This window comes from Microcaecilia unicolor, chromosome 3 (genome assembly GCF_901765095.1).
Source record: "Microcaecilia unicolor chromosome 3, aMicUni1.1, whole genome shotgun sequence".
NCBI classification, from domain to species: domain Eukaryota; kingdom Metazoa; phylum Chordata; class Amphibia; order Gymnophiona; family Siphonopidae; genus Microcaecilia; species Microcaecilia unicolor.
The window spans coordinates 95,674,890-95,688,726 of record NC_044033.1 but is presented as its reverse complement, the minus strand read 5'-3'; positions in this window follow the sequence as shown (position 1 = coordinate 95,688,726).

Below are 13,837 nucleotides of genomic sequence, written 5' to 3'. Positions count from 1 at the left end.
GTACAGTAACAAGGACGTGTTTCTCACAGAACTGCTGAAGGACATCCCTGTTACGGGGCTGCCGTCCTTAGGACAGCCTAGTAAGATGGACGTCGTTCGGCAGTTCTGTGACAAACGTGTCCTTGTTACTGTACTAAGGATGTCTTTGCAGTATTTTTCCTATACTTTGTGGCCATCCCTGATTTGTACATTTTCAACTGCGATAATGGAATGTCTAAGGGCGTCCTTTTTTCTATACTTTGGGCGTCCCTGATTTGGGCATTTTCAACTGCGATAACAGAATGTCTAAGGACGTCCATACTATTTTTCCATTATACCTACCTGATTTTGGATGACTTCATGAGGGTGCCCTCATTCAGACTTGGACGACCTTTCGAAAATGCCCCTCCAGATGTCAAGAGAAAATCAAAATGATGCACTCTGACAATCTAATTATTCCATCATTTTTTTTTAGCAATTTTTACTTTTTTACTTCGTGAGAAAAAGACCTCTAGGAAGCATTTATCAAATGTTATGCTTTCCAGCAATGGGCCCAACTCTCAATCATCAGTCTTAAAAACTACTTCAATTTTTACTAATTTTTCAAAATCTCTTGTAAATATTTTTCTACCTCCAAAATTCACTTCTATGCAGTTAAAAGTGGAGACAATCATTTATATGAGCAATTGAAATTTGATATATTCAGCACTTATCTTTATACCCAATGGAGCCTCCATTAAATGTAAACAATCTTGCTTCCTTAGGGGTTTTGTGCTGTTAACATTGAGTTTTAATGGTCCACATTTCTGGAAAATAAAAGTCACAGTATAAAGTAGCCTGTGCTAGTTTGGACACCTGAAATTAGCACATGCTGGGCCATTTTTTACCGCAGCAGGTAAAAATGCTTTTTTTTTTTAAATGGGGCAGTAAATGGCTATGTGCTAATATTAAAAGTAGCACATGGCAAATTACTGCCTGAACCCTTAATGCCAGCTATTTACTTGGTGGTAAGGGCTCATGCAGTACTCCTATGGTAATCAGATAGCATGCATTAATGTGACCACACTGCCGATTACCATCGAATAGCAAATAATGTTTTAGCATCGGAAACAATGCGTGCTAATTTCAAAACTACCACAGGATGCCCACACTACTCCGGTAGTAGTGTTGATTTAGCATACACTACTTGTGCGTTAGCCCTACTGTGGCTTAGTAAAAGGGCCCCTCAAAGCTGTTTATGAGACACTTAACCGCCATACACTCAAAACAAAATAGCGCCATTGTGTCAGACACCTTCACTTCGTCGACCACAACAAATTTGTGCATTAAATTCAAACATCTTCAAAAATTGTTGAATGTTGAACTTTTTCTTACAAAGAAAATCTTTATCTAAGCGTATGAGGAGATTCTATATATGGTGCCTATAAAACGGCCATTGAAATTAGTACCAACTAAGCGTATTCTATAATTGGCACCTATTGAATATGCTTAGTTGATATCTCAGTGCCTAAAACTACTTGCATCCATTTACACCAATGAAAATGTGGCGTAAATCCTGGCACATAGATATAGGAGCACTGGGCAATGTTCTATAACTATGTATTTGGAACAGCCACGAACCGCCCATTTGTCCATAGCCATGCCCCTTTTTGCCTGCATAGGTTAGAAGTTTGGTGCAATTTGTTACAGAATATGTTTAGCGAGTTGTGTCCATAAATTCTAATCAATGCCAATTAGTGCTCAATATTGCTTGTTAAGAGCTGTTATCAATGCTGATGAACTTGTTAAGCTAATTAAGTTATACACGTTGTTGTAGAATCTGCGCTGATTTCGGGGGATAACACTGCAGGAAATATTAAACCTATCTGTCAATATCTAACAGTCTTAAAGTTAGTAAAAAGCATACCAATTCATTGTGCTGTTTAAACCCAGAGGTTTAAAATTGCTGAATTTAAATATCCACCTAGTCTCAAGTCTCTGTAGTTTCATTTTATGATCTCCTATCAATGATGAAACATCTCAGGTCTTCAAAAGAATGTTTAAATTGTTCACAATGCAAATGGCTCATTAATATACCCTTTTTTAAAAAACTGGACGTGTAGAGCTGTTCAGATGAGCCGCTTTTTAGCGGTGTGTCTCACTGACATGTTGCTCGGCTGTATGCACAGTCTATACTGAATCCTCTTTCAACCTCCTATAACAAGAAAATATATAAAAACTTAAATATAAGTGAAATATACACCCTTATAAGTTCTCTCAGACATCCTGTTGTACCCCATTGTTTTTCACCAATATATTCAGGTATTGACTATTCATTGCTAGTTTCCTATTATTTTCAGACAGATCCTCCTTCCATTTTCTGAAGGATTTTCTTTTACCTCTTATGGCTTGCTTCTCTTTACTTTTTAACCATCTCAGCTGTTGTTTGGACTTCCTTCCTCCTTTTTTAAATATATGGAATATATTTGTTCTGGGCTTCCAGGATGGTATTTTTGAAAAGCATCCATGCCTGATGTAAATTTTTGACCTAGGCAGCTGCTCCTCTAGGGTTTTTTTTTTTTTACTATTCTCTTCATTTTATCATAGCCTCCATTTTGAAAGTTAAGTGCTAAAGTATTAGATTTCCTGTGTGTACTTAATCCAGAGATTATACCAAATCGGATCATGTTATGATCACTGTTATCAAGTGGCCCCAGCACTATTACATCCTTCATCAGATCATATGCTCCACTAAGGACTAGATCTAGAATTGTTCCCCTCTTATTGGTTCCTGAACCATCTGCTGCATTAAGCAGTCCTTTGATTTCATCAAACAATTTTACCTCCTTAGCATGCCCTGACATTGCTAGGCAAGTCTTCAGTGGGCTTGTATTTATTCAGTGCTAACTAGCCAGTTCCTGCAAGTTGGTGTGGTTGAGATTATGCAAGGAGTTTATTATGACCACATAGTTCAGCTAATGACATTTCAAACAATGACATTTCAGGTAAGGAGGATTGAAAGAGCCTTGATTCTCATGAGAAGGAAGACTTGAATAACTTGAAATATCTTTTTTTATTTTGATTTATTCATCAATAGAAGTTTTTTTTTGTCTGCAAAAAGCAACAAACTTTTCAGAATGATTTTGACAGTATGTTTTATATAGCACTAACTGTAGCCTTCGTAGGATAGGTAGTGCCTCTTAACAAGGTAATATGGCCATGCCACTTGTTCCCTCTTACTTATAAACAAGGTTTGAAGCTAATGAACTCAGTATGTGTGTCAGTAGCAAACAGATGAACAGATTTGCAAGTCTGTTGTTTTTTTTTCTTAGAACACATTTCATAATAGATAGGAATAAAAAAAAAAAAAATACAGTTAATGCCCTTATAGGAATGACTGTATCTATTGGATGGTTAGATCAGCATGTCTTTCAGCCTCCAGAATTTAGAGGATAATTTTATAAGAACTTGCCTATTTTTGATATTCAAAGCAATTTAACCAGCCAGAAATGACCAGATAGTGCTGCTGAAAATTACCAGTTAGTAGCAAACCCCAAATTGGCCATTTTGGGAGCATTCTGGGGGTGCAGTCAACACTTTGGGGCCCTTTTACTAAGCCGCCTAGGAACCTATGTGCACCCAACATGCGTCAATTTTGAGTTACCACCCAGCTACCACATGGCCCAGGAGGTAATTTCATTTTTTATACGTGTCCGCTACTTATATGGTGGAAACCAGGCGGTAATTGTCATTCTACACGTGTAGACAATTACCACATGGTTACCATGTGAGACCCTGCTGCTAAGTCAATGGCTGGCGGTAAGGTCTCTGACCCAAAATGGACACGCGACAATTTTTATTTTGCCACACATCCATTTTCAGGAAAAATTTTTAAAAAGGCCTTTTTTTCACAGGCGCACTGAAAAATGGATCTGCGCGCACCCAAAACACGCACCTACACTAGCACAGACCATTTTCAGCACACCTTAGTAAAAGGAACCCTTGGTTGGTTACTTGCTGATATTCAGCACTTAACCGGCCAGGTTAACCAAATAAATAGGACTGCATAAAAATTAGTCTTATCTTTATGTAGTCCAACATAGCAGGTTAAGTGCTGAATATTGCACTTAGGCCCCTTTTACAAAACAGTGGTATGCTTTGCTGTGCATCATTTTGGCACTACTGCCGGCTACTGCAGGAGCCCAGCGGTAGTGCTTTCTCCCAGCATGTGCCACTTCCAGTGCTTAAAAATATTTTTTTATTTTTTTAGCGATGTACAGAACCCACTACTACGCGCTAGAATCTTAGTGACAAATGAAACGGTGTGTTTACCGCAATGCGGTCTATTTGCTTATTGGCATTTGAGACGTTCACCAATTGACCCCCTGAGGCAGGCGCTGAGCGCCGAAACACGGCCTGTGTTGGGTCATTTTTCATTAAAGTTTCCACTTTATTCCAACTTTGAAGGACTTTTAGGTTTTTGTGATTTTTTTGTGTTGCTTATTGGACTTGTGTACTTTCGGACCCTCTCTTCTGCTGCCTCACTTACTGCACAACCATTTCCTTAAATAAAAAACCTTTTACCCGCTGTGGTAAAAGGGGGACTCGGTCTGTGGCAAATTCACGCGCTGATGCTACCGCAGGGTCCTTTTAAACGCAGCTTTGCAAAAGGGGCACTTAACATACTATGCATTAGCTGACTCCAGAAACCCAGAAAGTCAATGCCAGTGCTCGGACATAGCCCTGGCATTACATTTCCAGGTTTAATGCTGGTGGCGGTCAGTGGAACAGTGATCACAGCTGGCTGAATATTAGGACCTAAGAAAGCACATAAATGATGGTTATGTTAGTTATTTATGGATATAAGAGGCCACTCATGCATATAAATGACATCTTATAAAATACCAATTAGCTTGAAAGTACACACATAAGTGTTATGGTGCACAATTTCACTGTGGTCATACACAGGGGTTGAGTTTGGATGGAGCATGGACAAAGTTTGCATTTAAGCGGGTAGATTGCAAAAGCCCTTCATTTAGGTGCATGCTTGAAGGCAGCATGTGCTAACATTTACACCAGCCCTTGAGTTGGTGCATATGGTATCACTTACCCGTTGTACCTACATTAGTATTTTATAAGATCAAATAGGCACATGTTTGACTTTATAAAATAGGCATAAAATAGGTACATGAAAATGTACGTTAATTAAGTGTGACTTTCAAAATTACCACCCTAAAGCCCACTGGTTTATTTCTATTGTTTTAGAAAGCTCAGTTGTAGAATTTTCAAAATATTCAATATGCAAATAAGAATCTATCTTCTAAAATGCTTATGTGTTTTTGCATAGCCTTTTCTTTATCCCATACACAATTAATTATTGCAGCAAAGACAGTATTTGAGCAGTATACAGTTAGTATCTATCAAGCAAGTTAAAAGGGAGGAAAAAATAAAAGTCTGCAGATTCAAAAGAGCTCGGCTCCCACATGCTTCATCTGCATTAATTTGGTCAGGATCTTCCAGGTGTCTTTAAGGTTGAAGTGTTTACTGGATCATTTGAGGCTGCTCTGGCTAGCATATGCAAAGCTCATAACATCAACAGCTAGGCTTTTAAGAACATAGCTACCTTGTCAATGAGCAAGGTCACTAGTAGCCTGTCTTAGGCCTTCAAATGGGTCATGTTCAGATTCCTAACCCTACAAAAGAAGAAAGGACAGTGAAGGAGAGAGAGAAAAAAAAAACTGTGGTGGGGACATGGGGCGAGCATAATTATCATTCTGTTTTTTTTTTTTTTTTTTGTCCAGGTTCAGAGTTATGCTCTGTGTCACTGTGTTAATGTGCTTGCATCCAGGGAGACACATAATGCTCCTCTCAACCCTGTTTATTACTGAGATCCATTTGCAAGGGCCCTTCCTTTGTGCCTCAATATGAATGTGCTTTGATGGCAAATAATTACGCCAGTCCTTTTGACATGAGGATCCACAGGCTGCCCTAGTTAAGCCAGTAATTAGCCTGTCCTCTTTTTTTTTATTATTATTATTGGGAAACTACAAATTATCCTCATATGGGCACTGGCCATGCCTTTTCTCTTTTATTTTCTGCCTCTCTCTCTTGTATCTCTCAGCACTTTTGATAGGCTGAATGCAGCTGCACTAGAGCAAGATAAAGCTCCGCCATCAAGATGATGAACAATTTGGATGAAGAGCCTTCGAGATGAACACAAAAGCTGAAGGAGTGCGGCTGATGCAGCCCTGGACAGCTGAAGAATGCTGCAGCCTGCAGATGAATAGCCCTCATTTGTGAATATACAGATTTTCCATGATGAATAAAAACTGAGTGTAGGTCACAATAAATAAACTTTTTTTTTCTTAAATAATAATTCAGGTTCTCAGCAACAAACAGCTGTAAATTGAAGGTTGTGCTTAGTTTTCTCAACTCTCAAAGGGGATAATTAAGCTAAGCTCATATTGTTTGATATATTACTGTAATGATGAGCAACTATGTTCTAGCTTGTTTCAAGTTATTTTACTTTATTTCATTATTTCAGATACATTTTCAATACAGTGACTTGATTTGCCCTGTGTTTTGATTTATATGATAAGTAGTACATGTATAGCATTTAATTCCAGTTCATTGTTTTATAAAATATGTGTTTCAGAAATTTTCTGTCATGCATGATATGCTAAGTCTTCAGAGGGTACTCCAGAAGCCCTCATGCTTTATCAATAATCTAAGCATAAGGCAGAGATGTTGTAATATTAATATCAATACAGAATCTTATTGACATCCTCAGTCACTAATGATGGCATTCCACAGTAGAGTAAAAGTCCCAGTGTTCAATAGAATTACAGATCTACATCATGCATTGTTTTCATTAAACTGGGAAAGATCAATACAATGGCAAAGATCTCTGCTGAAATGTGCTCAGGGTATTAGCTTTTAGAAAAATAACAATGTAGAACTCTTTCCTCTAGGTGGAATTTAATCCTGAAGATAATCTGTCTTTTAAGGAAGTGACGAGAAACAGGGTGAGAGAAGATCACAATTGCACTTTACCTTTTGGAAAATGAAAATTAAACATTTCTGATATCCTGTCTTGCGTCATCACGTGAATGAACTGAAATTTAGGGTGTGCTAAAAATAGACACGCGCTAAACATTAGAGATGCCCATAAGAAAACATTAGCGTCTCTAACGTTTAGCGCATGCCTATTTTTAGTGTGTGCTAAAAACATAAGCGCAACTTAGTAAAAGATCCCCTCATGTGAACCACCCTTGAATGTTTATGTTTGTTTATATTTTATTTATATTTTGGTTAATCACCAATTCTTAGCAATTTACATGATTTAAAACCACACAAAAATTAAAATATACATGGAAAAGGAACACCATTTCAGATAGTAAAGGAAAAAATAAAAGCTAACAGCATAAGTACAGTACATATACAAAGAAAACTATGTTTATTCAGTTGCGCTAGCATTTTTAGTGCACTAACCATGTAGACACCCATAGGAATATTATGGGTATCTACATGTTTAGTGTGTGCTAAGCATTAGCGCACACTAAAAACGCTAATGCACCTGTAGATTGGCTTAGTAAACAGGGCCCATATAACTAGAACTGATTCTGAGACTGACCGCTATCAAAACGAAAAAAAGAGTGGGCTTCAGAACGATGAAAAGGGGCTTTTAAAGGATGAAAGAAGGCGAAAGTAAAATTAAAATGGAAAAATCTTACCCCAACCAGAATGTGGTAATTTTGTAACCCGCTTTGTTTAAAGAGGAATATACATTTTAAAATAAATAAATAATATGAGAATTCCAGTAGCTGTGTTCTTGTTTATTGTCTTCATACACATGTGATGTATTCTCATGGTGCTTGTGATGAGAGACAGACTGCTAAATGATGTGCCTCTCCTGTAGATGAGAATTAACAATTATCTTGAAACAATTTTATTATTTTTTAAAAATTGATTAATTAATCAAGGGTAGATAATTAAAGAAGTTTAGGCAGGCAGGACAGGCTTACAGTTTCATATGTAAGTATATGATCCAGCCATGGCCCATTTATACCCTGATAATTCAAATAACCCTGCTCAACTTGCTGACATACAAGTGACCACTTCACAAAGCCAAACACAGTGCAAAAAAACAAACACAAATGTGAGAAAAAGAAAAAGGCAAGGTGTGAAACTTCAAAGCTAAATGCCCCCTCCAATACAAAGTTTCAACTACAAGGACTACAGTAGAAGCTATTACAGGTCCACACCCTGTACTAACACAAAATGTGGCACAGGTGGAGAAAAAAACCAAACAGCATTAAAAAAAAAAAAAAAAACTCCACCCCAAAAATGGGAACAGTCACAGTATGTCAATTGTGAGCCCTCCTGGGACAGAGAAATATCCAGTGTACCTGAATGTAACTCACCTTGAGCTACTACTGAAAAAGGTGTGAGCAAAATCTAAATAAATAAACAAACAGCCTCCTGCTCATGTTTGATCTATTCTTACTGTACACCATCTTGACTGTATTCCTTCAAAAAGGTGGTAAAGGAGGAATGTGAACGATTACAGGAGGACCTTGCGAGACTGGGAGAATGGGCGTGCAAGTGGCAGATGAAGTTCAATGTTGACAAGTGCAAAGTGATGCATGTGGGTAAGAGGAACCCGAATTATAGCTACGTCTTGCAAGGTTCCGCGTTAGGAGTTACGGATCAAGAAAGGGATCTGGGTGTCGTCGTCGATGATACGCTGAAACCTTCTGCTCAGTGTGCTGCTGCGGCTAGGAAAGCAAATAGAATGTTGGGTGTTATTAGGAAGGGTATGGAGCCCAGGTGTGCGGATGTTATAATGCCGTTGTATCGCTCCATGGTGCGACCGCACCTGGAGTATTGTGTTCAGTACTGGTCTCCGTATCTCAAAAAAGATATAGTAGAATTGGAAAAGGTACAGCGAAGGGCGACGAAAATGATAGTGGGGATGGGACGACTTTCCTATGAAGAGAGGCTGAGAAGGCTAGGGCTTTTCAGCTTGGAGAAGAGACGGCTGAGGGGAGATATGATAGAAGTGTATAAAATAATGAGTGGAATGGATCGGGTGGATGTGAAGCGACTGTTCACGCTATCCAAAAATAATAGGACTAGAGGGCATGAGTTGAAGCTACAGTGTGGTAAATTTAAAACGAATCGGAGAAAATTTTTCTTCACCCAACGTGTAATTAGACTCTGGAATTCGTTGCCGCAGAACGTGGTACGGGCGGTTAGCTTGACGGAGTTTAAAAAGGGGTTAGATAGATTCCTAAAGGACAAGTCCATAGACCGCTATTAAATGGACTTGGAAAAATTCCGCATTTTTAGGTATAACTTGTCTGGAATGTTTTTACGTTTGGGGAGCGTGCCAGGTGCCCTTGACCTGGATTGGCCACTGTCGGTGACAGGATGCTGGGCTAGATGGACCTTTGGTCTTTCCCAGTATGGCACTACTTATGTACTTATGTACTTATGTAAATAAATTCTAATAAATAAATAAAATAAAACAGCCACTCAAAACCAGTCTGAGTAGAAAAAACAAACACAATGGTACGTAATGGTATACAGGTAAACATATAATATACAGCAAAAAAAAAAAAAAAACATCTGAAAAGTCCTCAATGCATGTGCAATCCCTGATTAAACTGGGATTACTGAATAGAGTGAGCCCTGATACAGAGTCACTGTGGGGAGTGACTTGGAGGTCCCTCAGTAGGAGGGAGTCCAGCCCATGGGAGGATTTATGGAATAAAATCCAGAAAAATAGTGCCCCTGTTGGGGTGAGTGACAGCTCTAGGAGGAGTTAGGAGTTAATAAAAGTAGTTGCATGTGAGTGTACATGGTCTTTTGGTTGTCTGAAAATCCCCTGCCAATAGATCTGGAGGAGAGAGGGGAGTCCTGTTGGAAGGAGTAGAACCTGTTGACTGACAAGGAGGGGGTCTACTACACAAAGTGGCAACCGGAAGATTGCTACATGTGGGCAGAGAAGGGTCCCAGCATGGGAGCAGTGGGATTGGAGCCAGGGAGAGCTCAGTCCCAGGTCCAGGGTAGATCTAGAAAGAGGTAGATCCACAGGAGAAGGGTCAGACAGTGAGGGGTCTGAGCCTGCTTGAGATAATTTTGATTGAGAGAGGAGAAAACAGCCTTTGGGATTTAACACTGTCTCCCAGGATAGGCATAGACAGGAGCAGTTGTCTATATGTAAATAGCCCTGAAGTATCTCTGTACATACATCCATAAAGAAAGTGGTATAGGTGTTCCCCACAGAGTGAGAGAAGTTGGAGATTAAGTTATAATAGAGTGCTACAATCGTGTTGCAAGTAAATCAAGTTGCCACTTGCTTGTTGCAGAAGTTACAATAAAGGTTGAGTTGATTATTAAGTCTTTGGAATGCTGCATGGTTCCTGGACTGAAGAGCTGAGTGGAACCCAGAACTGGTAAAGTGTCTCCCAAGCCCTCAGACTGCTATCCTGGACTACTGACCCACTCCCAGTTTGACTGCAAGTGGACTGGAATTGAGGTGTGTGGTAAGTGTGGCCCACATGAAAGCGAAGACTGTGAACGAGATAGTGAACTTCTTTTGGGGCCCAGGTCTGGAGCTAGAACCGGGTGAGACCCAGATTACACATGTACTGTATGCAGTCCACCCGGCACCAGATGAAAAACCCAACAAGGAGCACCTTGTTTCGCGAAAGCTGCATCGGGGGGGGGGGGAGACCTTGCCCACATGCATGCTTTCCTTGTAGTTACACACTAAAGCACTTAGATGCTACCTTATGGAATAACAACTAAGTAAAGTTACAGGTGTAATTGCCATTTACCCCCATTTTGGCATGTAACTTCTGGTTTAGCACCTAAAGCTACATATCAAATTGGTGTCTAACTATTGGTGCACTATATAGAATTACGGGGCAACTGGGCAGGTGAGGACAAATTTAGGAATTACTTATATTGAAGTGCATTTAAGGCTAAAGCAGACAATGGCCACTGATTTATGTTCTAAGAATTGTAAAATTGGATGCAACTGGACATTAGTAGTAGCAAAACCCTTCTACAATTTTACATTATACTATCCACTTTCCCACAGGCATAACATTGCCAATGGGGACTCTTGTAATTTATCAGAAACAAATGACAATTATATGTGTTCAGACAAGAAATCTGAGTAAATTGGGTACTTCCAATGTAATGCATATCGAGCAGCTGACTGCCTGGGAGTCCCTCCTGAAGGTATCTTTTACACTACTATGATGTTGTGTCTTTGGTTTTCACTAATATACCAAGAGTCCAATTCCAGAACATTCAACTAGCAGAATAGGAACCCTTATTGGAGGTGTAGTCAGGGCCAAAGAGAAAGCTTTGGAGGCCCAGACAGTCTGGTGTAGCTACCTGAACACTCAAATGATTATCGGAGAGCAGGATTGTCTATTTGCGTGAATTCAGGTACTGTACAGAGAAAGGAAAGTCAGCCACTCAGGTTATACTGAACAACCATGCTTACCACAGAAATTACATAAATGTTTATAAATGTGGGCTGCAGTCTCTTCATGATGTTATGGGACACATGGGAGCAGGGGAGGATCCTAGAACTGATACACATCTGATTTTTACTGGCCTAAACAAGCACAAGATATTGAAATATACTGTAAACATTGTACAGAACAAGTATAGAAAACTTTCAAATTCCCCAGCACATTATCATGAAATTCCACATAATCTTTACCTAGCCGAATACTTGGACATCATCTAAGGCCTTGTTGATATCGGCTGATTCTACATCTTTAAGCACACCATTGACTAATAGTGCCTGAGAGGGATTAAACTCTCATATCTACATCAATTTTTCAATATTACAGTATGTTTAGTATCCATTTTTCCAATCTGAAACTCTTGTTCACAGCTTTAATGACTTCAAAGTTATCACTATCCTAGTGGTACATCCAAAACTCTATGTAGTGACCCAATGCCCGGTCACCCTGCTAGGATGCTCCTGGGTTAAGGACTGACTTGGCAAGAGCCTCCTTCATTCAAGATCTGCTAGTCCTTGAATGCTTGGCAATGTCATACTTGGCATTTGGTGCCTCTACCTTGGGAAGAAGGGTGTTAGTGAGTAAGTTTTCCCGCCCTACCTCCCAGGAAAACAATTTTTTTAAAAAAGAAAAGCACAAAACAAAGCTGGCGAGCAGAATTTATGTGGAGGGGCATAATCGAAAGCGAACGTCCATCTCCATGGATGTCTATGTTCGAGAACGGGTACGTGAAGCGGCGGGACAGACCGTATTTTCGAAAAAAAAATGGGCGGCCATCTTTTTTTTTGATAATACGGTTTGTGCCGGGCAAATGCATCGGATATGTGCGGATTTGAGCTGGCCAGTTTCATTTTTCAGCGATAATGGAAAACGAAGGCGCACAGCTCAAAAATGAAAAAAATCCAAGTCATTGGGTCGTGGGAGGGGCCAGGATTCGTAGTGCACTGGTCCCCCTCACATGCCAGGGCACCCTAGGAGGCACTTGAAACAAGTTAAAAAAAAAAGTAAAATACCTCCCAAGTCCATAGCTCCCTTCCCTTGGGTGCAGAACCCCCCAAATCCCCCCCCCCCTCCAAACCCACTGCCCACAACTCAACAGCATTATCATAGCACTTATGGCTGAAGGGGGGCACCTAGATGTGGGTACAGTGGGTTTTGGGGGGGGGGGGTTGGAGGGCTCAACATTAACCACCACAAGTGTAACAGGTAGGGGGGATGGGCCTGGGTCCACCTGCCTGAAGTCCACTGCACCCACTAACAACTGCTCCAGGGACCTGCATACTGCTGTGATGGAGCTGGGTATGGCATTTGAGGCTGGCATACAGGCTGGAAAAAAAGTTCTTAAAGTTGTTTTTGTTTGGTGGGAGGGGGTTAATGACCACTGGGGGAGTCAGAGGTGGTCATCCCCGATTCCCTCTGGTGGTCATCTGGTCATTTAGGGCACTTTTTTGGGACTTGTTTGTGAAAAAAAAAGGGTCCAAAAAAAGTGACCTAAATTCTCGCTTAAAACGGCCATTTTTGTTCGATTTTCGGCCAAAGGCGCCCATCTCTGCTCGGCCGATAAACACGCCCCAGTCCCACCTTCACCACACCTCCGACACGCCCCCGTCAACTTTGTTCGTTCCCGCGACAGAGTGTGGTTGTAGGCGCCTAAAATCGGCTTTTGATTATACAGATTTGAGCGCCTTTGCGAGATGGGCGCCAATCTCCCCATTTGGGCCGAAATATGGGCGCCCATCACTTTCAAAAATAAGGCTGATATTGTATTTACTTATGCAGCCATAAGTTCATAGAGAAGGGCATAATCAAACGGGGGCGTCCAGGTTTTCCTGAGGGCGTCCTCACAGGACGTTTCCATGAAGGGATGTGGAAACCCGTATTATCGAAACAAGATGGACAGCCATCTTTCGTTTCAATGATACGGTCAGGGACGCCATAGTCAACATAAATGTTGAGATGGTCAACCTTAGAGATGGGAGATGGGAGAAGCCAGCATTCATAGTGCGCTGGTTCCCTTGACATGCCAGGACACCAACCGGGCACCCTAGGGGGCACTGCAGTGAACTAACTGATGCACTAACTGAATGGAAAAAGCCCTTCCCTTACCGATCCCTTAGCGATTCAGAAAGGAACGGGCATGCATGAAGGAAATTGCATGCAAATGAGCTGCTCACTGTTAGCTCATTTGCACACGATTTCCTTCCTAAGGAGGGGAAGCCAGTGCAGAGCAGCCAAGCATTATGCATGGCTGCTCTGCGCATGCCAAAGATGGCTTCATATACTTAGACAAGCTGCATGTATAATAGCCATCTACAACCTTAAATAAA